This window comes from Coenobita brevimanus, chromosome 24 (genome assembly GCF_032717465.1).
Source record: "Coenobita brevimanus isolate Jiangsu-jjx chromosome 24, ASM3271746v2, whole genome shotgun sequence".
NCBI classification, from domain to species: Eukaryota; Metazoa; Arthropoda; class Malacostraca; order Decapoda; family Coenobitidae; genus Coenobita; species Coenobita brevimanus.
In genome coordinates this window covers 40,438,633-40,463,848 of record NC_136977.1, presented here as the reverse complement: position 1 = coordinate 40,463,848, position 25,216 = coordinate 40,438,633, and the positions used below count along the sequence as shown (strand labels likewise).

General features: G+C 41.3%; 1 pseudogene; it reads left to right on the top strand.

Moving 5' to 3' along the window:
- The first annotated feature begins 24,270 nt into the window (after positions 1-24,270).
- Positions 24,271-24,385, top strand: LOC145393608 (5S ribosomal RNA; annotated as a pseudogene).
- Positions 24,386-25,216: the final 831 nt, after the last annotated feature.

Sequence of the window (25,216 nt, the reverse complement as noted above, 5' to 3'; positions counted from 1 at the left end):
TCTATCTCAGCAGGCACACCCCACTCACCAACTATTCCATCCACCTTCACATTCCCAACTTTACCATTCATATCACCAATCAAAAACACTCTCTCATTCTTTCCAAACTTTTCCATGCACACTTCTACATTTGTCCAGAACTCTTCTCTCACTCTTCTAGCACGATCTTGCGTTGGCGCATACACACACACAATCGCCCACATTTGTATTCCAACTTTCAACTTTACCCACACAATCCTTGATCCAACTGATCCATACTGTCTTATGCTCCTCTTCCATCTTTTACTCACAACTATACATACTCCTTCCTTTGCCCTTTCATTCTCACCTACTCCTGCACATATACCCCATCCATACTCCCATTCTCTCACACTTTCTCCTCTCCATTTTGTTTCAGTTATTCCACATACATCCACTTTCGCATCCTCAAGAACCTGGACAATCTCTCTCTCTTTCACCTCATCATTTGCTCCCCTTACATTCCAAGTTCCAATCGCAAAATACCTCCTTCCGTTGAATGAACTATGAGTTGCTTAATAGAGAATGTTAAAAAGTTGAGAAAAGGTCATGCAGTCTAAAGAGAAATGCATGGAAGTTAGTCATTCATATGGAGTGAATTGAAAGTAAAAAGTTGACTACGTTTGAGTGTGTGAGACTGGTGGGGTTGTGACGAAGAAGAGGAGAAGAAGAACAAGAAGAAGAAGAAGAAGAAGAAGAAGAAGAATAGGAAGAAGAAGAATGAGAAGAAAAGAAGACGAAGAAGAACAAGAAGAAGTAACCTCCTCCCACTTTCAGTGATAGATGTAATCGGACAGAGTTAGCATAATGAGAGAGAGGAAAAAACTAGACACATACAGCAGATAAAAAAAAAAAAAAGAGAAAATAGATATAACAAAGGAGAAATAATAGTAAAGCAGAGATCCTACACTAGTTATTATTTAATCAAGGAGAAGGTGGATTTAATGATTATGCATATGAGTTAGTTTATGGCTGCTGGTTTGAAGGCAATCGTTTTTACTAGATTTTTTTTTTTTTTTTTTATCGAACTGGTAATCCGAGAACCACGAGTGATGGGCAAAATATCTGCTTGAATCTGACGTCGTATTGTAGTAGTTTTCTGCTATTTTCGTTCAGTTCCATTTAGCACAGTAGAGTCCCTAAAAATGAATGCGTTAGTGAAGGCTGCATCTAATTTCTCGTGTTCACAGTCTCTCTCTTGACTTTAAGAAAATCGTCTGGAGCTAATAATAAGAAATCAGACGTATTCAGACAGGTGGTGCCCCTTGAATCACCTGACATTCTCTTGCTACTTCCAGACGATTTTAGTCATCTTAGGAGAGGTCACTTTTATTGGAGGGGTTGGTGAAGGCTTTGTTTAACCCCCCAGGTGGAAAAGTCTCTCTCAAGCTGAATAAAATCGTCTGGTAGCAAAAATAATGAGTCGTGGGAGTGAAGGGGTTAAGCCCTTAATTTGGACTCCTAATAATGACTGATTTGTGAGTCCAAGCGATCGAGGGAGTGACTCGGAATAAGTAATTAGGGTGGTATTAATGAGGGGCACTTAACCTGGGCAGTAATAAGGTAATCTGAATACCCGCCGGTGTGATTAGGACGATAGCGGACGGGATTCCTGCGCTCATGTTAATCGCAGCTTTCGTTTGTGTGTGTGTGTGTGTGTGTGTGTGTGTGTGTGTGTGATTGAATTTTTCAAGATTATTAACAAAAATGATCCAGACTTTTTGAGAACTAATATATTACACACACACACACGCACACACACACACACACACACACACACACACATTAAAATCATTCGCCATTAACTCCTTCAGGACGGCGATTCTTTTATTTTTTTTTATTTTTTCATGCTACCGACAGATAGTTACTCAGTAATTACGTTATAAATAGACTCCATTACCATCAGTATTTATAATTTTTGTACGATAAATCAAGGTGGTTAGTGAACATCGAATTGGCTTGGTGCTCTCCCTTGAAACTTATATATTTATTGATTTGCGTGTGTATTTGTATTTGTGTATGTACGGATTGATGGATGGATGGATGGTTCTTTGATAACTCTATGTCCTTTCTGTCTGTCAGTTTTTTCCTTAAATTATAAGAGAAGAAAGATAATGATATTGCCAATGATTATAATAATATTAATAAATATAATAATAATAATAATAATACCATTATAAACAATCCCTTATCAACTCCATCAGTACAGTGATTTTAATCTTCTTCTCTATTCCATACATTTTTTTTTTTTTTTCAGCGTAAGACACCCCCTCATTGTAAAAAAAAAGGGTTAAGAAAAAAAAAAATCTTAATACGATAGTCAGCCTGCCAAAGAAAAAGTTAGGGTGATATCGAAGTGAACGCATTTTTATTTATTGATTTTATTTATATATTTATCGCTTCTCTCCTTGGTTGTAAATAGAGATGAGGCAAACTTTTACTTCATTAATGTTTATGCAAGTCCTTATTGGTAGGTCTTCAGTAGTCTTTTTAACGATATCTTTATTTGACTTGTTCTTCTAGCACACTTTTTTTTATATTATTATTATTATTATGATGATGATGATGATGATTATTATTATGATTATTATTATTGTTACTACTACTACTACTATTAGTACTACGACTACTGCTACTACTACTACTTTACCACTACAACTACTACTCGACGACTACTTCTACGACTACTGCTACTACTACTACTACTACTACTACTACTACTACTTTGAAAGGTCGCTTGCAATCTTAAAATCGGCATTAATATGTAAGTTATCCTCTCCAGCAAACAGTTAAGATGCTTTTTCTCTAATCTCATTCTTTTGATATTTCTTTCATTTTTGTCTGTCTGTCAGCTGTCAGTTTGAGATCAAGGTAGGCTTACAATGGCTTAGAATGAATGAACAAAGAGACCTGTTGTGCTCTCTCTCTCTCTCTCTCTCTCTCTCTCTCTCTCTCTCTCATCGAAATTCAGTTAAAATACACAAACCTTCCCCCTTTTTTTTCTCTCATGTCCTTGTCATCAAACACGTCTTAAATTATAGAAGGAATTGAGTCGGACATGAAATGTACGAGTATTTGCGAGGGGAACCTGGTATCAATTATAATACAGGCCATTAGGTATATTTATCAGGCTGCTTTGGTGAGCTATCCCAAGTTATCATCATCATCATCATCATAATCATCATCATCAGTGTAAGGTAGACTCTAGAAAAGAACTAGGACGAAAGAGGGAATTACTATCGATTAACTGAACTGGAAGGAGTAGGGACCTTCCGCAAATTAAAACAAATTTTTTCTATCAAATGCATGCTCAGTGAAATGGCACAGTGAAATGGGTCAGGCAATCATTCACTCCTGCTTCAAGCCCCGGGAATTCTTACTCCACCTTACAAGCCTGTCCATAACCAACTGCGTATATTGTGTTTGCATTTAATAATTCTCGTAGAATTTATTGCTTTTCCTTCTGTCAGTCAGATGTCTGTTTATAATCGAAATTTTCCCCCCCCGCCTCCTCCTCCCTCCCCCCACCCTCTCCTCCTTCTCCTGCCTCCTCCCCTCTTCCTTTTCTCATCCCGCTGCCTCCTCCCCTTTCCCTTTCCTAATACCCCTGCCGCCTCCCCTTCCTTCTCCACCCCCTCCCCCTCCTCTCCGCTCCCCCTTCCCCCTCCACTCCGCTCCTCCTTCCCCCTCCCCTATTACCAGTTAGCACACCCAGCCCTCAACTTGGAAAAAAAAAAAAAAGTTCGATTCCCAGGGCAGTCAAATTCATGGGCAAAGACTGTTTCCCCTATATCCCTGTTCATCAAGCTATACAATTAGGGACCTGGATGTAAATTAGATTGTTGATTGTTGTATTTTAGGGGAGGATTGTGACTTCCCAAAAATTGATTTTGTTTTAATAGTCTTCGTGTTGTTGATAGGCGCTGATAGTGTCTTCTTCGTCCCTCCTCCACCATCTCTCATGCCCCCACACCTAAGGAAATTACCCTCAGAAACTTACACAGGCAGAGATCGGAAATAAATGCATTGAAATTTTTACGAGACTGTGGATAGTATACGGTAATTGTGGGTTCAGTAGGGGAAGGGAGAATATCAGAGGTCACTGATATTTTTGAGTATCGAGTAATCTTCGTCATTTCTGGTTTTAGTTAAAGATGGATGAACTAATTAATATTTTGGTGGTGGACGTGTAGGCAGTCTCCCAAAGTTAGACAGGCAGTATATAAATCCAAGATGAAAGTAGCAGTAGTTGGAAATGTGATCCCAGTGAACTACAGACTTAAATTGCCCTTTGTTCAGTCCACCATTCTCTTTTGCGGGAATGCGGAAGTAGCTGAGGGACGCTTGTATAACCAGTCAGTTGAGCCACCTGGTTATATTGGTACAACCACATGAAGGCGTCCCTCTCCAGCACCAAGCAGGGAGTAAAAAATGTGTTTGGTTTCCCTACGTCTCTCGAAAATGCGCTTTATAACTAGGCATTCAGGTTTACTACATCCAGTGCTCGCAAGTGTACCAAAAATGACTGTCAGATATTTTGAGTTTGACGGTTCATTTACTCTTGGTTACGGTGGCGATTAATAAAGATTTCGGTGAATTAGGAGTAAAGCTGAGTAACGTTTTTATTCTTATTTATTTATTTATTAACTTCATAGCAGATAAAGGTCACTGGTCGAGCTCATAAGTCAAGATCACAGAATCATGGCATCTCTCATTGAACAAACTCGTCCTGTGCTAGCTAAAATGAAGAGGGTAAATGCATTCGAGAAAGTACATTTTAAATCAAGATGGGCTTTAATACATGCGCATCTGGGATACCTCTAGGTATGAGAAAATAGCCTGATAGTTAACATGCTGACATCTGCGTACTTCCATCGATGATAAGAGTTAAGAAAGGTAATGAGAGTGGAGAAAATGATAATTGCTGCTACTACTACTGTTATTATTATTGTTATTATTATTTTTTTTTCATTACTATTATTAATATATTTTCATTTTAATTACTCCTCCTCCTCCTCCTCCTCCTCCACACGGGAAATCCGACTGATATACTGAGTGATGGAATGTCCAAGCAAAAAATAAAAGGAAAACAAGACTGATAGATAGATGATAAGATATTAGATTTGACAGATTGATAAATAGACACAGATCAATAGACAGATACATAGACAGGAATTATATATAGGGAGAGAGAAGGACAGATAGCAAGATCGACACAGACAGAGAGACACAGAGATAAAGAGAGAAGACATAGACACTGAGAGACAGATAGAGAGACAGAGACAGAACTGATAAGAAGACATACTACCAGACAGTTAAATAGATAGATAAGCGAAATCCTGGTGATAAATTAGAGGGTAGATCCAGGCGATAGATAACGAGTGGATGTTCAGTCGATAGATAGAGAGCTGGAAAAGGAAAATGGGTGATAATTGGAACCGGGCGATTAGTCGATAGTCGGAGAGATAAAAATGACCCTTGAGGTAAAAAAAAAAACAAGTGTTTTGTACAAGCAGATAAGAGAGAGAGAGAGAGAGAGAGAGAGAGAGACTTTACTTCCATCTCTCTCTCTCTCTCTCTCTTTCTCCTTAAGCACAACTATTCTCTCTTCTACACCCAATTCCCCCTTCTCTCCCCACACCCCTTCGTCCCCTCCCACATCACCCCTCTCCCCAACACATACCCTCTCTCTCTTCACCTTCCCCATCACTCCCAGTCTCCCCCGAATTTCCCCCATCCCCTCCGACCCATTCCCCTTCCCACTCTGTCTCTTTCCATATCTCATCCCCTCCACCTCTCCCCACTCCCTTCCCCTCCTCTGTCTCTCCTCTCTCCCTCCTCTGTCCCCATCCCTCACCCCTCCCCTCCTCTGTCTCTCCCCTCTCCCTCCCTCTCCCCCTCCATTCCCTCCCCGACCTCCATCATTCACTCCCAAAAATCAATTATCCAGGACGATTTTCATAACCCGTTTGCTGAATAATTGGAACATAGTAGTAGTAGCAGGCTGGAAATCTGGGGTTCATGCCAGTACTCACTCTTGCCTCCCTCTTCCACGCCTTGCACCATCACCACCACTCTTATCTCCCTCATCTACCCCTCGCACCATCACCACCTTCATCACCATCACTGTTAGTAGCATTTCCGTCATTTCTGTCATCACCACGACCGTCACCATTACCACCATCGCCATCGTCACCATCACAATTGCGATTACTATCACAGTAATCACTCTAATTACCACTTTTACTATTTCCATCACCAGCACCAACATCACTGTCACCATCACTACCAGTAGCACCATTTACTATGACCATCATTATCAACACCATCACCCCTCCCAATCCTTGCACCGCCATAACCACCATCACCTTCAAAATCTTCACCCTTGCACCATCATCACCATCACCACCAATATTACCATCACTCGTTCCAAGCACTGTATCACCACCACCATTGCCATCCCCTTCACCATCATCACCATCACCACCAATATTACCATCACTCGTTCCAAGCACTGTATCACCACCACCATTGCCATCCCCTTCACCATCACCATCACCATCACTGTCATCGTCACCATCAACACCACTGCCACAGCCAACGTCACCACCACCATCACTCAGTCTTTTTGTTTTTTTACACTTTTTTTTTCAAGTTTTTCCCCTTTCTCTTTTCTTGTGAATGTCCCACTCTCCTAGCATTCCTTCCTCTCTCTCTCTCTCTCTCTCTCTCTCTCTCTCTCTCTCTCTCTCTCATTTATAAAGATAGATAGATGGATAGATAGCTAGTTAGGACCTCGTAACGAGGGCAAATAATATCGGTATATAGATAGATAGATAGATAGATAGATAGAAAGATGGGTAGATAAATTGCTAGGACACTCGTAACAAAGGCAAGTAAGAAAACAATGAAAGGAAAGCGTAAACTCAGCAATAAAAACAGACAATTAAAACACCCAGAGGAGTACAATCTCAGCTTTTAACCCCGCCTCATTAGGTCTTCAGTAAATGCAGATTATACAAGGTTGTCCATTAGTGACACTGTTGTTGAATCGCACATTTGCTTACTTTCACGAGTTGCAGTTATTTTATGATGAATGTTGAAAATGGCAACGGGGGTGACACAAGACACGGGACCGATATTTGTCATTGAAGGCGTTACTGTGGAGGTTTGTCTGTGTTTGAGAGGGTGTTGTGTGTGTGTGTGTGTGTGTGTGTGTGTGTGTGTGTGTGTGTGTGTGTGTGTGTGTGTGTGTGAATGATCAGAAAATTATTGCTGTCTTGGTTATTGATGCAAAATCCCTTGCAGTATCACTTGTTGCAGATATGGAAGCGCAGTCATCTCCAGCTTAAAACTCAGTCACCAGTGTTTGGCAGCGTTACGTACCCTTCTATATCCCTTGCATTATTCATTCGTTTCAATTGAAAAAGGGCAATCACCTGCATCCTTTCCGCGCGTGTCATCGAAGACGTATGTTCTGATGTTTTCGTGTCAGGTAACGCGACATTCATGATTATATAAGTTTACCTTTTACCTGCTACACCTGGAAGACATTGTGGCAGTCTGGGGGTTTAAAAAGGATCTCAGGTAACTCTTTAAATATTCTATATACGATATATACGATAATATCAGCTTTTTTTTTTTTTTAAGCTGAGTGAAATCCTAGCAGTCCCCAGAAGCCAAAAAAAAAAAAAAAAAAAAAAAATGGGAGGAGGTGAGGGAGGTGGAGTTTGGTGCTGGGGCAGTTATGTTAATCGGGTGGAGGATCGATCATAGCAAGTGGAGAGGGAGGAGAGGGGGTTTGGAAGTAGGGGAGGGGGCTAAGGGTGGGGCAGTATAAAATCCTACACTCTATAAAAGAAATGGGGGAGTAGGAGGAGTTGGGGGACGGGTTTGGGGTCTGGGTAGGGAATGATATAAAACTCGGCAGTGCAAAATAGGAATGTGGCCTGGGATAGATGAGGTTGGGGGTTGAGGGAGGGGAGTATAAAGAGCTGGAAGGAACAGAGACAGTATAAAACCCACACAACACAGCCAGGGGGTGAGGTTAGGAGGAGCTTGGAGATTGTAAGAAAACCGATATAAAAAAAACGCACTTTCTTAATAGTGATGGCCCCCTGCTGTGTGTGTGTGTGTGTGTGTGTGTGTGTGTGCGTGTGTGTGTGTGCTTGCTCATGTGTATAATCCTGTCCTGAGCCTCTGCGTATCTAAGAATATCATAGTATACTCTCTAGTCATTACGGCGTCCGCAAATTACCACTAATGTTGTGTAAATAGCACACGAGAATCTAGCAATATAACACCTGAAACTTCTATTAGGTTTTTTATTCCTCGGGTTTCGAGAGCCCAGAGTATCTTAGGAAATATGTGAGGGGTATTATCTTGCTATTTAGTATCGTTATCTTGTAGCGTGGGATATATGTGAGGGCATTATCGTCTTATTTATTATCGTTATTTCTTAGTGAGGTGTGTTCTTAGGCAAACTTTCTGTTTTGTCAAGGATGCTACTGGTGTTCGGGGAGATTAATTGTGGGGAGGGATAGGGAGGGGGTGTGGTAGGGTGTGGGGTCAGAGTGAGGGTGGGAGGAGGGTTGGATTGGATGAGGAAGAGGAAGGAGAAGAGTATGAAGGAGAGAAGATAAGGGATAAGCACACACACACACACACACACACACACACACACACACACACACACACACACACACACACACACACACACACACACACACACACACACACACACACACACACACACTATGAATACGCCAAACAAAACTTGCACCTCTTCTCCCAAACACCACTTAACCCTTTGACAACCAGGCGCTAAACACAACCAGCCTGGGGTAGCCTGAATCAACCACGCAAGTGTGTGCAAGGCTGACACGAGGTTAATGGAGATAGTTTTTGTGCCTTTACCTCTTGATGAACGCCTGGTGGTTCAGTGGGGCAAGGCACTCTGGTTGCAACAAAAAAGGTTTTACTCCGGGGGTTGGGTTTGTCATTCCAAGTTATGTTGCTCAGGGATAAGCGACTGGTCACTTCCACGTTAAGTATTTGATAACTTAGCCTCAGGCCTTTACGCTCCTGATGAGGCTGTACTGGATGAGATGATGGATGGATGGTTGGATAGCGAATTGCTATGATTCCTCTAAGATCAATAATATCGTTTGGTGTAAATTATAAGAGGATTACTTATGTTCACAGCGATTTACTTTAATGCAGATAGAAAGAACAAGCGCTTGGGAACCTGGAAAGTTGTCTCTTCCAAAGAAAATTGAACCGAAGAAAGAGAAGATTAAGATCCTTACGAAAACCTGGGCAGAGGGAAAGACAGACTGACAAAAATAGAGCCAGAGTGGACCAGCTGTGTATATGAAGGACCAGCTGCTTATATTGTCATTCAAGAGTTTTTATCCCTGTAGTAGCCAGTATTTCGGTCCGCTGAATAAAATCTTTCTGGTGGCAACACGAAATAAATAAACAAATAAATAAGTAAATAAGTAAATAAAAGGTACATGAGAGAGAGAGAGAGAGAGAGAGAGAGAGAGAGAGAGAGAGAGAGAGAGAGAGAGAGAGAGAGAGAGGCTAATTTTCCCGGAGTTTGAGCTTCGGACGTCCCAATTACCCGACGAATAATGGTGGATGGAAATTAGAAGACCGAAGCAAGCAATTTTCCTCTGTATATTATAGCCCGAAACACTCCAATGAAGACTTAACTGTTTGCATACACAGAGGCAGAGATGTGTGTGTGAGTGTGTGTGTGTGTGTGTGTGTGTGTGTGTGAGAGAGAGAGAGAGAGAGAGAGAGAGAGAGAGAAAGAGAGAGAGAGTGAGAGAGATGTATGTATGTAGATAAGTAGGTAGGTAAAGAGAGAGAATGTGTATGTATGTATGTATGTATAACCTGCATCCCTGTGTTTATATGTCGTCAGCAAGAGCCAACAAATCACCTGACGGAACAGGTTAATTTGTTGCGGAAACCAGCTGCAGCGGTGACTAGAGGAAAATTACCAGCTCTTGTCCGTTGCTCTTTTCTTCTGCTTTTCCTTACATCTAAATCCAGGCTCTCTCGGTCTTGTTAAAACTTTCAGTACAAGGACGCCAATTCAGTATTAAGCACCGGTGTCACCATCACCACCACCACCACGACCTACCATCATGATCATCAGCATCACTTCCACCACCACCACCTACCATCATGACCACCAGCATCACCACCTCTTTCACCACTATCACCAGCAACATCATTACCCCCACCAGTCCCCAGATCCATCACCACCACCTCCATCACTACTAAAATCATCACCATAACTATCACCACCACCCAGCAAAAAAGAAACCACCACCACCATCACCATCACCACCATCACCACTCTCACTATTACTGTAACATCACCAACGGCAGCAATACACAAGACTAACTGTAATGTATGACAAGGAAAATCAGATCGATATAGCCATAAACGTCAGTATATTTCACAAGACAAACCTTAATGTATGAGAGGGAAAACCAGAGTGATGCATCCGTAAATGGCTTTGTATCTTGCGATTTGCCAAGAGAAGTGTTGGGAGGGATGAGGGAGAGGGGCTTAGGAGAGCAGATAAGATGGTCCAGATAATTCCTTGAAGTTCCATTAATTTCTGATGCTCGAAGGAAAGGGTTTGGGCCCAAGGACGGAAAGAATATTTTAAGAAATACAAATTTCAGTAATGATTTCTTTCCCAGGCATCTACAAGGAAGAGAAATAATTAAGAATAGCACCAATACTCTTCCTTAAATAAGTACAGTGTCATCTTTTCCCATTTATATTTTTTCCAGGGACAGAGTTAATACTCCAGGATGTTCAAAGGTACCAATTACACGCTGCTGATTACGTGATTACTGGATTGGCCTGTTCACTGAAGGGACGCTAACTGATAATTAACTCCGAGGTAAATGAGATCTGGGTTCACATTTCTTTGCAGGATAAACGAGTCGCCATAACAGCTTACCCCTTCAGTCGGGTGACCGCCTTTTATTCAGCTAAGGAGAGACATTTTTATTTTAACCGTCAAATACATCAATAAATTAATAAATAAATAAACAAAACACGTCGCCGAACTGAAGGGGTTGAACTCTCATTACAGGTCGTTTTGTTTTTCCTCTCTCTCTCTCTCTCTCTCTCTCTCTCTCTCTCTCTCTCTCTCTCTCTAATATTCACTCTGATTTGACTATGAGATTTTGGTAATTGTATGAGTGAGGACAAATATATATACATACAAACGATCTTAGACACAACTGTAGCTTAGGATGGTTTATAAATATGGCACCTGGTTATTTTGAGAGCATCCGGGAAATTTCAAACTTAGATTCCTTGATATAGATTTTAAATTACACATACTTGATTACTATACAAGAATTATAGCTTATTAAACTCTTTTTTTATTGTTAACTACGTAAAGTTATATAACTGTAGTTTTAACATCTTCATCCCGAGGAGTTCTGTATCTTGTTCTTGCGGTCCAGTTAGCCATATAACCTTAGTAACATTTCCCTACCTTACTCTCCTTGTCCTATGCCCTGTACAGTAATTAATTAGTTGTAACTTACCCTGTCACAACCAACCTCAAGAGGGCAAATAGTGCTGTTGATGTTTGTTTTCCTTTGTTGTCCATTGTATCTAAAAGTGTGTTTGGCTGGAAGGACAAGAGAAAGAGAGTACAAGACCGTTCCATGTCTCTTATTCTTCCTACAAAACCAAATCTTAAGTAACAATAGGAAATTTTTCAGACCTTACAGCTACTTGACCACAAACCACCCCTTTAACAATTCTCTGTCGTTACTAAGATGAATTTAGATGAAAGATAATGAGGAAGTGAGAGTCCAGGATCATCCCATGTCTGTTTGCTCTTCCTATGAAACCAAATCATACTTACGAGGGTAAAATTAGCGTAAGTTAGTTTCCAGATCCCAGGGCAAGTCTGGTTATGGGAGTTATGAGGTGGACTGGCAGGGTGAGGGGCGGGTTATTAGTTGTAGCAACAGGTGTGACTTGCAGGAGTTATAATTATTGGGGCTACTCTGTCTTTATCACAGTTTCTCTCTCTCTCTCTCTCTCTCTCTCTCTCTCTCTCTCTCTCTCTCTCTCTCTCTCTCTTTCTTTCTCACTCCCCTTCAATGGAACATAATCCCTTCCCTTCCCGTCTCTCCGCTCCCCTTTCCTTTCCATACACCCGCTCATCCCTCTCTCCCTTCTACTACCTCCCTCCCTTCCTCTTCTTCTCTGTCTCTCGCCCCTCTTCTCCTTCCACTCACTCCCTCCTTATCAGTCACTTTTCCATCGTCTCTCTTCAACTCCCTCTCCCCCATTACTCCTTTCTCTTCTGTCTCCTCCCCCCTCTTCCTCCCCCTCTCCCTTTTCTCCCTCCTCCTTTCCTCTCTCCTTCTCCCTCCTCCCTCCCCGGTCCCCATCTGTCCGCTTCCTTTCTGTTCCTAATTCTCCTCTCTTTCCTCCCTTTCTCCACCACCATCTCTCCCTCTCTTCTCTCCCTTTCTCCACCACCATTTCCTCTTATCTAGCTCCCTCTCCTCAACCCATCTTTCCCCTTCTTCCCTTCACAGTTCCCTCATCCTCCTCTCATCTCCTCCTTTAAATAATCATCCTAAATTATAACCATGCCCGTCAGCTCCATCAACATTAACGTCAATATCTGCTTCATTTTTTTGCTATCTGTTTGGAGATTGGCAGGATAATAAATACCCAGACAATTACACATGAACCGATAAGCCTGCTGTAAATTGGGGTGCTGGAATGCTAAAGAGGGCACTGCTACTGATACAATGTTGAAAAAATTAATAGAAGAACTTGCCATTATTCTCACTCTATATTATGACCCACAAATGTCTTGGCTCTTTTTGGCTCGCCCTCGAAGCTACCTTGAATCTGGCTGTTAAATTTCTTGGGAGTGAGCGCTTCTGGTAAAACCTCTTTCCAGTTCAGACAGCCTTGCCATGCGACTTTGTGGAGTGATAGTGAGACGGAGACATATACGAAAGTACCATTATATTGAGATTATATCTTGCAAAATCTATTCTCTTTCTAAATATCTTTCTACCTGAGATGTACTGGCGATTGCAGTAAGACTGAGTGCCACTGAATAGACAAAAAGTGGCTTTGGTTGATGAGTTGGCAGGGCAAGAGACAGCTAGAGAAAAGTCGTGTTGAGAGAGAGAGAGAGAGAGAGAGAGAGAGAGAGACGGAATATAGGAATCTTTCATCTATCCGACTGAAGTAACTGTATCCTGCGAGCAAAACAAGTGTTGAAAACAAAATTGAAACTGTAATGTTTTAAAGCATAAGACAGAATAATTGCAGAGGCAGCGTCGGTTTTATGATGACAGTAATTTATAAAGTGTTGTGAAGAAATGTAATGAGGTAAATAATACACATTGCAAAGCAGAAATAAAAAAAAAAAAATAGTTGCTGCACCTGCTCTTACTGTTGGAATGTGTGTGTATGTGTGTGTGTGTGTGTGTGTGTGTGTGTGTGTGTGTGTGTGTGTGTGTGTGTGAGAGAGAGAGAGAGAGAGAGAGAGGAAGAGGCTGTATGATCTCTGGTGCTATACATAAATGAAATAGTCTGACATTTGCCAGGATAATATGCCAAGTAAAATACCAGACTGTCGCTATTAACACTAACCTGGAAGATGAAAATATGTGGCAAAACACCCTATAAGCCAGAATAAGGTTCTGTTTAAATAAGAACCTTTCCATTTCTAACATATGAAAAAAATAAAAAAAGAGCATTTACCTAGAAGGGGATCAGCTCAGTCACTAACCACTTCTCTGAACCACCGAACCAGCGAAGCGAGACCCCGAATCGTAGGTGCCGGAACAGCTTTATAGTGGTATAGATAGTAAGGCGGGTTGAGTGTTGGTTTGAATAGGGTGGTGACTGTACTAGGAACATGACTGGGCCTGACGTGAGGGCTACAGAGCTATCTGGATCATGGGGGCTACTCTGGAGGTTGTAAGAAAGTGAGAGAAATGACAGCAGGGAAGGGGAAGGTAGGAATTTGAGATGAATGGCTCAGGGGTGGGGGTTTGAGAGGTGTGAAAGGAGAGTGTACGTTGGGGATGTGAGAGGGGTGATGGGGGGTTATGAGAGGAAAGTGTGAGGTGGAGATGTGAGAGGGATGATGGGGGGGTTATGAAGGCAGGAAATATGAGGGGTAAGGTGGGGTGGTAATGTGAGAGATGAAAGGAGAGCGTGGGGTGAGTGTCTGATGAGAGAGAGAGGGATGGGGATACGAATGCATGAGAGTAAAGAGTAGTTTGAAGATGTGAAAGGAGTGGTGGGAGAGGGATGGGGAGGATGTGATGGGAAAGGGAGATGGAGATATGGGAGGAGGTGCTGAAAAGGGGGAGAGGTAATTATAGAGGGAGGAAGGGGGATACTGGACAACACCTCAGATCTATTATCCTTTCAATACACGACCTTTCACCCAAGCTCGAGAAAATTGTTAGATAGTAGCAAGAATGTAAATTAGAAGACGTCATCTCAAAGGACTAAACTGACATTGCTTCTAACTCTTAAGTACGAGAAGGTTGCCCAGGTTAATAAAGTTGACTAGTGGAAGCAAGAATAAAATAAATAAAACATTTTAGATAGAAAATTGTTTAATAGACATTACCTCAAGCTCCTTAGATAAACATGGGGTTCACTCTCTCTCTCTCTCTCTCTCTCTCTCTCTCTCTCTCTCTCTCTCTCTCTCTCTCTCTCTTACCTAGCGGTATCATGAATAAAATACACGTCATTGTAAGGAAGTGATGAAGGGCTACGGTGACACACCAGTGAGTCAGCACAAGTCGAAGTTCATTTTTTTTTTTTTCTTTTTTTTTTTCTTTGCCTCTTTCCGACCTTCCCTTTTTTCCTTGCTTCCCTTGTTAATAATTTCCTTTTCATCTTTTGAGATCATCTTCGTTATTTCCATTCTATTCTTTATCCCTCTTTCGTTTCTCTTTTTCACACGCTTTGTCATCACAGTGTGTGTGTGTGTGTGTGTGTGTGTGTGTGTGTGTGTGTGTGTGTGTGTGTGTGTGTGTTTTCCTTCCTCGTATAAATGTGTGTGTGTGTGTGAGACTTCTCTTTCCCTCAAATTCTTGTCTTGGAAGAAGTGAGACTTGAGAGAGATCTAATCCCTCCATCTGTTGTTTTTAGTAGTGATGGCAGTGACTGATGATAATGATGATGATGATCATGATGGTTATGATGCTTCTGTAATGATGATGATGATGATGATGATGATGGTTGTGGCTGTGATTCTTGTCGATGATGGTTGTTTTGGTGATGATGATGAAAATAGATATTAATTGTGATAGTTGTGGTTATAGTAATGATAACGACAATGACGATAACATTAACAATAAACATGACGATGATAATTAACGAAGATGATAACGATGGTGATGATTATTATAAAAACGATGACAATATTAAAGATAACGATACTGTCGATGACGATGGTGACTGTTAACCATGATGATCATAATGATATTAATACCGGTAATTCTCCTATCTTTTTTCACTTTCTTCTTTCCTTTCTTAATTTCTTCTCCTTTCCTTCCATACTTTCCTTTTCTTTCCTTTCATACTTTCTTTCCCCTTCCCATCTTAATTTCTTCTCTCCTATAATACTTTCTTCTTTCCTTTCATACTTTCTTCTCCTTTCCTTTCATACTTCCTTCTTTCCTTTCTTACTTCTCATATCCAGTCTTATTTCTCCTTTCCTTTCATGCTTTCTTCTTTCCTTTCATACTTTCTTCTTTCTTTTCATACTTTCTTCTATCCTTTCATAATTTCTTCTCCTTTCCTTTCATACTTTCTTCTATCCTTTCATAATTTCTTCTCCTTTCCTTTCACACTTTCTTCTTTCCTTTCATACTTCCTTCTTCTTTCCTTTCATACTTTCTTCTTTCCTTTCATACTTTCTTCTTTCCTTTCATACTTTCTTCTTTCCTTTCATACTTTCTTCTTTCCTTTCATACTTTCTTCTTTCCTTTCATACTTTCTTCTCCTTTCCTTTCATACTTTCTTCTTTCCTTTCATACTTTCTTCTTTCCTTTCATACTTTCTTCTTTCCTTTCATACTTTCTTCTTTCCTTTCATACTTTCTTCTTTCCTTTCATACTTTCTTCTTTCCTTTCATACTTTCTTCTTTCCTTTCATACTTCCTTCTTTCCTTTCATGCCTACTTCTCCTTTCCTTTCTTACTTTCCTCTCTTTTCCTCTCATACATTCTTCTCCTTTCCTTTCTTATTTTCCTTTCCTTTCCTTTCAAGACCTTCCTCACCGACTCCCTTATCGTGCTCATTATCTCTTATCATTACTGCCTCCCAGCTTCGTTTTTCCAATTACATTTCTTTTTCTTTTTCAATTTTTTTCTCATCTTGGAAAATGACATGGAGAAGAAGAGACTGGAAAGGAAGAGAGGTCGTAGGAGAGGCGCAAGTCACCGATGGAGACAGACAGACAGACATACAGACAGACAGACAAACAGAGAGCAGATGGATGATGAAAGGGAGGACACGAAGATAATAGATGAGAGAGAGAGAGAGACAGACAGACAGACAAACAGACACAGAGCAGGTGGATGATGAAAAGGAAGACATGAAAATACGAGAGAGAGAGAGAGAGAGAGAGAGAGAGAGAGAGAGAGAGAGAAGATGGATGATGAAAGGGAGGCCATGACGATAAAAGACAAGAAGTGAGAAATAAAGGGAATAAAGGAAGCAGGAAGAACAAAGGGGAAGGAGGGAGAAGTAAAGAGGTAAAAGAAAGAGGGATTTTTTTGGACAGAATAAAGTAGTTTGGGGTACAGTATGGAAGAAAATGCATGAATAAGGAAGGAAAATGGGGAGAGGCAAAGGAGAGTCAAGAAAAATTAATTGGGAGGGAAAAATGGAGACAGAGGAGGAGGTGAAGAAAAAGAGGAGGAAGGAAGAGAAGAGATGGAGAAAAACAGAGGAACAAGAAAGAGTAAGGGATGGAAAGTGAGGAGGGAGGAAAGAAGAGAGGAGGAGGAGGAAAGGGAGAGTCTGTGTCTTACTATCTGTTTGTCTCTTTATGTATTTCTGCCTGTCTGTCTGTCTTATATCTGTTTGTCTGTGTAACTCATTTTAACTGTATATCTGTCTGTTTGTCTGTCTCTCATTCTCTGTCAGCCTATCTGTCGGTCTATCTGTCTATACAGGAGAGAGAGAGAGAGAGAGAGAGAGAGAGAGAGACAGACAGACAGACAGACAGACAGACAGACACAGAGACAGACAGACAGAAGTATGAGGAAAAGAGGAAGAGGGAAGAAGATAAAGAGGAACTGAAGAAGAGTGAAGAATAGGAAGAGGAGGACGGGAATGGTCAAGAAGAGGAAGAGAAAGGAAGGAAGAATCGAGAAGAGGAAAAAAAGGAAGAATCAAGAGGAGGGACCATGAACGAAAGAATGAGGATGAGAGAGAGGATGAGTGAATAGAGGAAGATGAAATGAGAAAGAGTGAAGAAGATGGAGAGAAAAAGTCGAAAAGAGGAAGGAGGAGGATGAGTAGGAGGAGCAGGAGGAGGAGGAAAGAGAGTCAAGAAAAGAGAGAGGCGAAGGTCGAAGAAGAGGTGTTATCTCAGCTCTCAAACAAAGTGGATGTCAGATCAGGCAAGCTGTCTCCCACGCTACTCCCCCCCCCCTTCCTTCACTTCACCTCCTTCTCTCACCTCGCTTCCCCTCCCCTTCTCTCCTCTTTCTCTCTCACGGATGCCTCTCCATTCTCACTCAAGCCTTTCCCCTCTCTCATCCATGTTTCCTCCTTCCCCCTTCCTCTTCCCACGGTTTCCTTGCTTCCCCACCCCCATCCATCCACGATTTTTCTTTCTCCTTCCCTTTCTACCCTATCTCCCATCTTCATCTTTTCCTTCATCTCTCTCCTTCCCCATCTTCCTCTCCTTTCCCACCCTCTTTTCTCTCATTTACCCTTACTCCCTCTCAACCAACCTTCTCCCCATCCATGTCCATCTTCCCTCATCTTTACCCCCTCCTTCTCTCTTTCACGCTCTTCTAACCTTTTCTTTTCCTTCATCCCTTAACATTTCCCTTCCCGTATCTCTTTCCCCTTCCCTCCTCATCTCTCCAACCCCCTTCAACTCTCTCCTTACCTCGTTCCTTGTCTTCCTTCCTCCCTTCGCTGCATTTCCTTCCAATCCCCTCCTTCTTTTCTCCCATTCCTTCCCTTCTGTCCACTGCTTTCTTCTTCCCCTCTTACTTCATCTCTCACTCCCTCCATCTTCTTTCCTTACAATTCTTCCATCTCTCTTCCCTTCCCTCCTTCTTCCATTTCCTCTTAAACCCACACCTCTCCTTCCGTCATTTCTTCTCGTTCCCTCTCCTCTTCCTCTTTCTCCATTTCCTCCCTCCCCTTCCCTCTCTCTTCCTCGTTCTCCTCTCCGTCACGCGAGGAAAGGGGCAAGAGAGAGAGAGAGAGAGAGAGAGAGAGAGAGAAGGGGGGGGGGAGAAGAAATATGGGTAGGAAGATGGAGGGGTCAAGGAATAATACGAGAAAAATATGGGAGAAACAAGTGACTTGTAAGAATGGAAGAGTAAAAAGAAAAGTTAAAGAAAAAAACTCTAAGGACGAAGAGAGTGGGAAGATGGGAGTGAAATGAAGAGGGCATTGTGGAATAGAAAATGAAAAAAACGAAAAAGAAATTAAAAAATATATGGTAAAAAGTGGAAAAGAGTTTGGGAATTAAGTGGGATAAGGTGTCGAACATCATAAAGCGTGTGTGTGTGTGTGTGTGTGTGTGTGTGTGTGTGTGTGTGTGTGTGTGAGAGAGAGAGAGAGAGAGAGAGAGAGAGAGAGGGGGGGGGCAATGAAGAGGGCATTGTGAAATAGTAAAAACGAGGTTAAAAAGGGTTGTGAAAAACTGGAGTGGAAATGTGATAAAGGGTATTTGATTCTCTAAAATGTGTGAAGGGTCATGGGAAAGATGTTTATGTAAAAGTGAATAAATATAGATGTGAATAGTTCATGAAAAGGGATGTCAGATGGTTTTTAAAAGTATCAGATGTAATTAAAAGAAGTTGGAGAATGGATGAAAGTGTCAAGATCATAAATGGATTGGTAAAAAAATAAAAGTATTAGAAAAGATGTGAAAATGGAGCTTGGACGAACAAGGAATGAGGAAGAAATGGAAGAAAAGGTTGAAATGGATATGAGAAATTTAAAGGGGATGTAGTGGGGCGATAAGAGTTTTTGAAAATCATGTTTACGTATTGGAATGACGTGGGAAAGGTATGCTGGAAATGTGCCTTTTTTATATATATGAAAAGAGCGAGGATAAGATATACTGAGAGGCTAAAGGAAAGATATATTATGGTTAAATAACTTCATTATCATCATCATCATCACCATCATCATCATTTTCTACCATCATGATCACCACTGCCAACATCACTATCGTCATTATCACCACAGTCATCACTATTTTATACAACTTACATCTCCATCATCACCATTCCCCTTCCCATCACCACCACAATCCTCACCATAACTGTCATCGTCACAATCCTCACTCACTATCACTATCATCACCACAATCCTCACTCACCACCACAATCACAACCACCGTTCCCAGTAATACGGCCATCAACCATCGTTCCATCCAGGCCCTCATCATCACGCCCAGTCATCACCGCCACCCTCGTAGCCACTAAAATATCACACCACTTCCCGCCGCTCCTGACATCATTTCTCTCGCTGGTCCTCCACTCATGATGTTCATTTGTGTTCATTTTATTTTACTTACTGTGCCATTATGGGGGAGGAAGATGTTCAGGCCGTGGGTGTCAGGTGTTCGGGTTAATTTGGGACACTACCTGGTCTATATTTTCCCGCCATGTCACCTTTAATTTAGTTAGTGTGGAGGGAGGAGGGGAATTTTAAGGTGTACATATTTATTAACCCCTTCAGTTCAATTACATATTTTCTCTGTGTCTCTGTCTCCACACTAATATATTTAACTAAAGCTTTTTTGATCTGGAGAATAAAATAGGGAAAATCCGACCGCTCAAACTCCGATCGGTGTGAAAAAAGAAAAAAGTAAATAAATGTAAAAAAGTGGCCTTCGATTATCCCTTCACTACAAGAACTTTTTCCAAACTTTGAGCAGGGAGAGTCAATCAATAAAACACGTCACCGGAATGAAAGGGTTAATTGACTACATATATTACTGCGGCAATTAAGATTCCTACCTTGTTCGATTTTTTTTTTTTTTTTTTTTTTGTCACTTCGGCGTCAGGAGAAAAAATTTTAAAGCTACAGATGTTATTGATGTCTTTTATCGCTTATTTATTTGTGTTCCATAGAGAGTCGCTTTTCTTCTTCGTGATTTTCAGTTGACTCTGCATATTTTGACAAGGAATGAGTGAATGAAGTACTGAGAGGTGAATGGCAAGGATTTCACACCTCTTTTTAACTGGTAGTCTACTCAATGACTCAGGTGTATGTGACATGTACCTGTAAAGAAAATAAAAAATTATATACGCACATGATTTTGCTTATGAGGTGGGACCAGGACTGTGAAAGATTGAATGATGTGTGAATGACTGTGACTCTTTTTCGCTGGGCATGCACTTTGATAGTTCGTTCTCATTTATATTACTTATTTCTGTGTTACTGCATCTTACCTCAGTCCAGCTTTCAGGCGGGAAGTCGGGTTGGGATGATGATGATGATGATGACGATGACGGTGATGATGATGGTGATTAAGAGGATGATAACAATGAAGATGATGACGATAATTAAGATAGTGATGACGACGACGATAATGATAGCCACGATGATGACGGCATTATCGTAGAAAACTATTACTATCTCAGACGTCAAAGTTATCCTATTTCATTTAAAACAACGAATATTATGAGTCTTCATGTTTACTGCTGATTGCTTTACACATTGAGGTATCTTGGGAAAGGAGAAACCACAGATGTCAGAGTTCACTGGTTTATTCTCCTTTTTGCTTCGCTCATCATTACAGACTCAGACTCATTATTGTAGCAATTTGTTTTTTCGTTCTGCTCTCTTTTAATTGGTTGCTCTGCCTTCATAGGGAAAATATTATAATCTCATTCATTAGAAGATTATAGGGTGAGGGTAAATTGAAAGCGAGTTGTTTCATTCATAGTTTTTTCATCGATTTGTATATTTTAAGGTCGCAGGAAATATAACAAAATTCCCAGGTCTTAACGTTCTCAATTTCTTTAGACATATACAATAATGATGTATTGTTTTAAGGTTCATTTTTTACTACCTCCGGGCGATTTTATTTAGCCTGGGGAAACTGAAGGGGTTAGATTAAGCCTACACTTCCAACATTAATCCCTTCAGTACTAGAGGCTATTTTAAGATGAATGAAATCATCTGGCAACAGCGAGAGTAAAATTATTAGAGTAAGTGACCTCCCGGGGCTTAAGGAGTTAATCATCACTTAGATTTAACTTACTTAGTCTTTAATTTGCGGGATAATTTTAAAACCACCAGTGTCAAAGTTTGGAGATTTATTATTTGCTTTAGTCATATTATTCTGTCAGGTTTATTTGGCATGGTGTCACTAGAAAAAAAAACTGAAACAACGTATATTCAAATTTTTTTCCATAATAAAGGAAAATCAATATGGTTTTTCATTTAATTTATGTACGTTGGCCTAATTAAAACTATGTTCAAACATTGGATGTCATTTCTTGTCTCTCATATCTTTTACTTTCATTTACCTACTGTGGCATTTTACAGATTATGTTGAAACATCTGGAATAAGAGCTCTCAAGTTTAATGCACATTGGCCTCATAAGAAATAAACTGAAGCATTAGATATCAAAGTTATTGTTTTTTGTAGTTTATTCTTGAGTTTTATTATAATTTTTCCTTAGCATCGTACATATGACTTTAAAATTATTCATTTTTGAGTTCGGAATTTATTTATTTATATACTTATTTCTTTATTAGAGTAATGGAGACGATTTTCCCTCAAGATATTCAGTTTAACTTCCTACGACATCTTGAATTAATTTTGAAAGCTCGAATGTCAGAGTCATCTTTTTAAAGTTGCATAGTAATTAAACCTACACACAGACCTCTTCAGAAAAGGTACCTGGTAGCAATAAAAAATCATTGCTGTTTTCTCTTCTTGATTTTCACCTTTATATTCTTTGACATCACTGAAATACGACTGTAAAAACACGGATGACAGAGCTGTCGGGTTTCTTTTTTTGAGGGAAGCAACGGGGAAAACTAGACACGGATTTGCTGACATCAGGCGGTGAGGTGTGTTTAGTAGCTCAGCCTCATCCAGTAACCACACCCATCCACCTATCCCCTGTCATCCACCCATCCCCTGCCATCCACCCATCAGCCAGGACCTCCCAAACCCCCGTCACCCACACCCACACAGTCTCTGTCATCCGCTCATTCCCTTCTGTCCACTCATCAACCACACCCACCCATACCCTGCCTTCGACCCATCCATTTATCCCCACCCATTAACTCCAGTCACCCACCCATCCCCTCCGATCCACCCATCCATCTATCCTCATCCACCAACCTCACTAAACCACCAATCCCCTGCCTCCGACCCATCCATCCATCCCCTGCCTCCGACCCATCCATCCATCCATCCATCCATCTCCCCCCATCAACCTCACTCACCCACCCATCCCCTTCCACCCATCCATCCCCTCCAGTCGTCTGGTTAGGGCATTTTTTTCCCCTGTTAGAACGCCCATAACTCCTGGCTAATGATGCTGGATTACTTCATGACGTCGTATCAGGTCAGAGATGTAAACTCATCACACTTTCCTTGGCACAGACCTGTAAAATTAGTGATAACCCAACAACAAGAGGCTGGCTAGAGTGTGAAACGTGTTGACTCGTTACTTGAGAGACTGAACCACTTGCGAATTATTTCTATTATTATTATTATTATTACTATTATTATTATTATTATTATTATTATTATTATTTTGCCACCGTCAGACGATTTTGCTCAGTTAAGAAAATCCCCTTAAGTTAGATTCTTTTTTTTTTTTTCACGCAGACCACGAGTGGTTTTACAGCGTCGGGTAGGCTAAAATCGTCTAAGGGCAGCTGCTGCAAGACTGAATAGACAAGTTACCCCTTGAGATTTTGGGAATAAAACTAAATCATTTTCATATCCCCCAGAATTCGATCATTTTTCTAGTGGCGAATAAAATCATCTGGTTTTAGATATATTAAAATAGACACCTCGCTTCCCTGAAGCTTAATGGTCTTGGGTCCTTCTGAAATTAATGAAAATCTTCTGGTGTTAACTAGACAGGTAAGAAGTACAAGAAAAATGGAGTTAAGAAAGGGAAAACTTTATATATATATACTCAAATACCAGTGGAGTAAACACAAGCGCGGTATTTTGGGCCGGCCAGGGCAGGAATCTCGCTGTGTAACATATTTTATTATCCCTTTTTACGTCTCATTTAAAGTCTGCCTATTTTTCTGGCATGTCTATAGAGTTAAGGCCAGACGGTATATGAGGTAAGTGTGCATAGTCATGGTGTCACCCACAGCCTCTCTCTTTCTCTGCATAACAACCCCCTCTTTTCTCCTTCCCTCATGACCCCTCCCTTCTCTCCTCATGACCTCTTTCCCTCCAGCCCGACACTCCTTCACATGAGCAACATCCCTTCTTCTCTCCTCATAACCCCCCTCCCCCTGTCTATGTCCCCTCCCTCCCTTCCCTCTCTCGACTCACCTCTCCGCCTCATGACCCCCGTCCACCCCTCTTCATCCCCCCCCTCCCCGTCTTTGTTTTCCAGAAGATGTTAGACTGTGACGAGGCGTGAAACTGAATGCCGTAAAAAGATCCAGCGTAATAATAAAAGCAATCCCTTAACCCAGCTTATAACAGTTTGTCAGGTATAAACCATCGCTTCGTCGACGTTGTCATCGTTATCGTCATATGATGCGCATATATATATATATATATATATATATATATATATATATACCATGTTGAGTACACCGCTTCCCGTCCGATCAGCGATATATATATATATATATATATATATATATATATATATATATATATATATATATATATATATATATATATATATATATATATCTATCTATCTATCTATCTATATCTATATAGATAGATAGATAGATCTATATATATATATATATATATATATATACCACGTTGTATATATACCATGTTGAGTACACCGCTTCCTGTCCGGTCAGCGAAGTTAAGCAACGTTGGATCTGGTTAGTACTTGGATGGGTGACCGCCTGGGAACACCAAATGCTGTTGGCATAACGTTCTCCCTACGTGTCAAGTACGGTTGGTGGAGGATTAGTGCCCCTCCCTGTAAAACAATTAACTCTAAGCCCTTGACCACCCCGTATGGGATACATGGCATCTGGCAATGAATGAATGATGAATATATATATATACTATACAGTATATATATATATATATATATATATATATATATATTAAAATGCGTGGCTTGAAAAACAGTGCCCCCGAGGAATACCATAGTATCCCCGATGACAGGGCAAGCCAAGAACAGCGTAGTGTGCCCGCAGATGCACCGACACCCCCACACGGACCCCACGGGGCAAGCCAAGAACAGCGTAGTGTGCCCGCAGATGCACCGACACCCCCACACGGACCCCACGGGGTGGCCGCCACCAGCCACCACCACTCCGGGCAACAGCGACACATGTCAGCCCAGGCCGTGCGCCCCTGTGACATGCAGCCACCACGCTGCCGCCATCGTAGGAGAAGGACACTACCTTCGCGTAGTGGAAATGCTAAGCCTGCTAGGGGTTGAGTTAGAAAACATACTCCAGATGGCGCCCCTCTGGTAGAGACGATCTATGGTCGCTCCCAAAGTGTTCCTGTAGAGACGATCTATGGTCGCTCCCAAGGTGTTACGGTAGAGACGATCTATGGTCGCTCCCAAGGTGTTCCGGTAGAGACGATCTATGGTCGTTCCCAAAGTGTTCCGGTAGAGACGATCTATGGTCGCTCCCAAGGTGTTCTGGTAGAGATGATCTATGGTCGCTCCCAAGGAACGGTCGTTCCCAAAGTGTTCCGGTAGAGACAATCTATGGTCGCTCCCAAGGTGTTCCGGTAGAG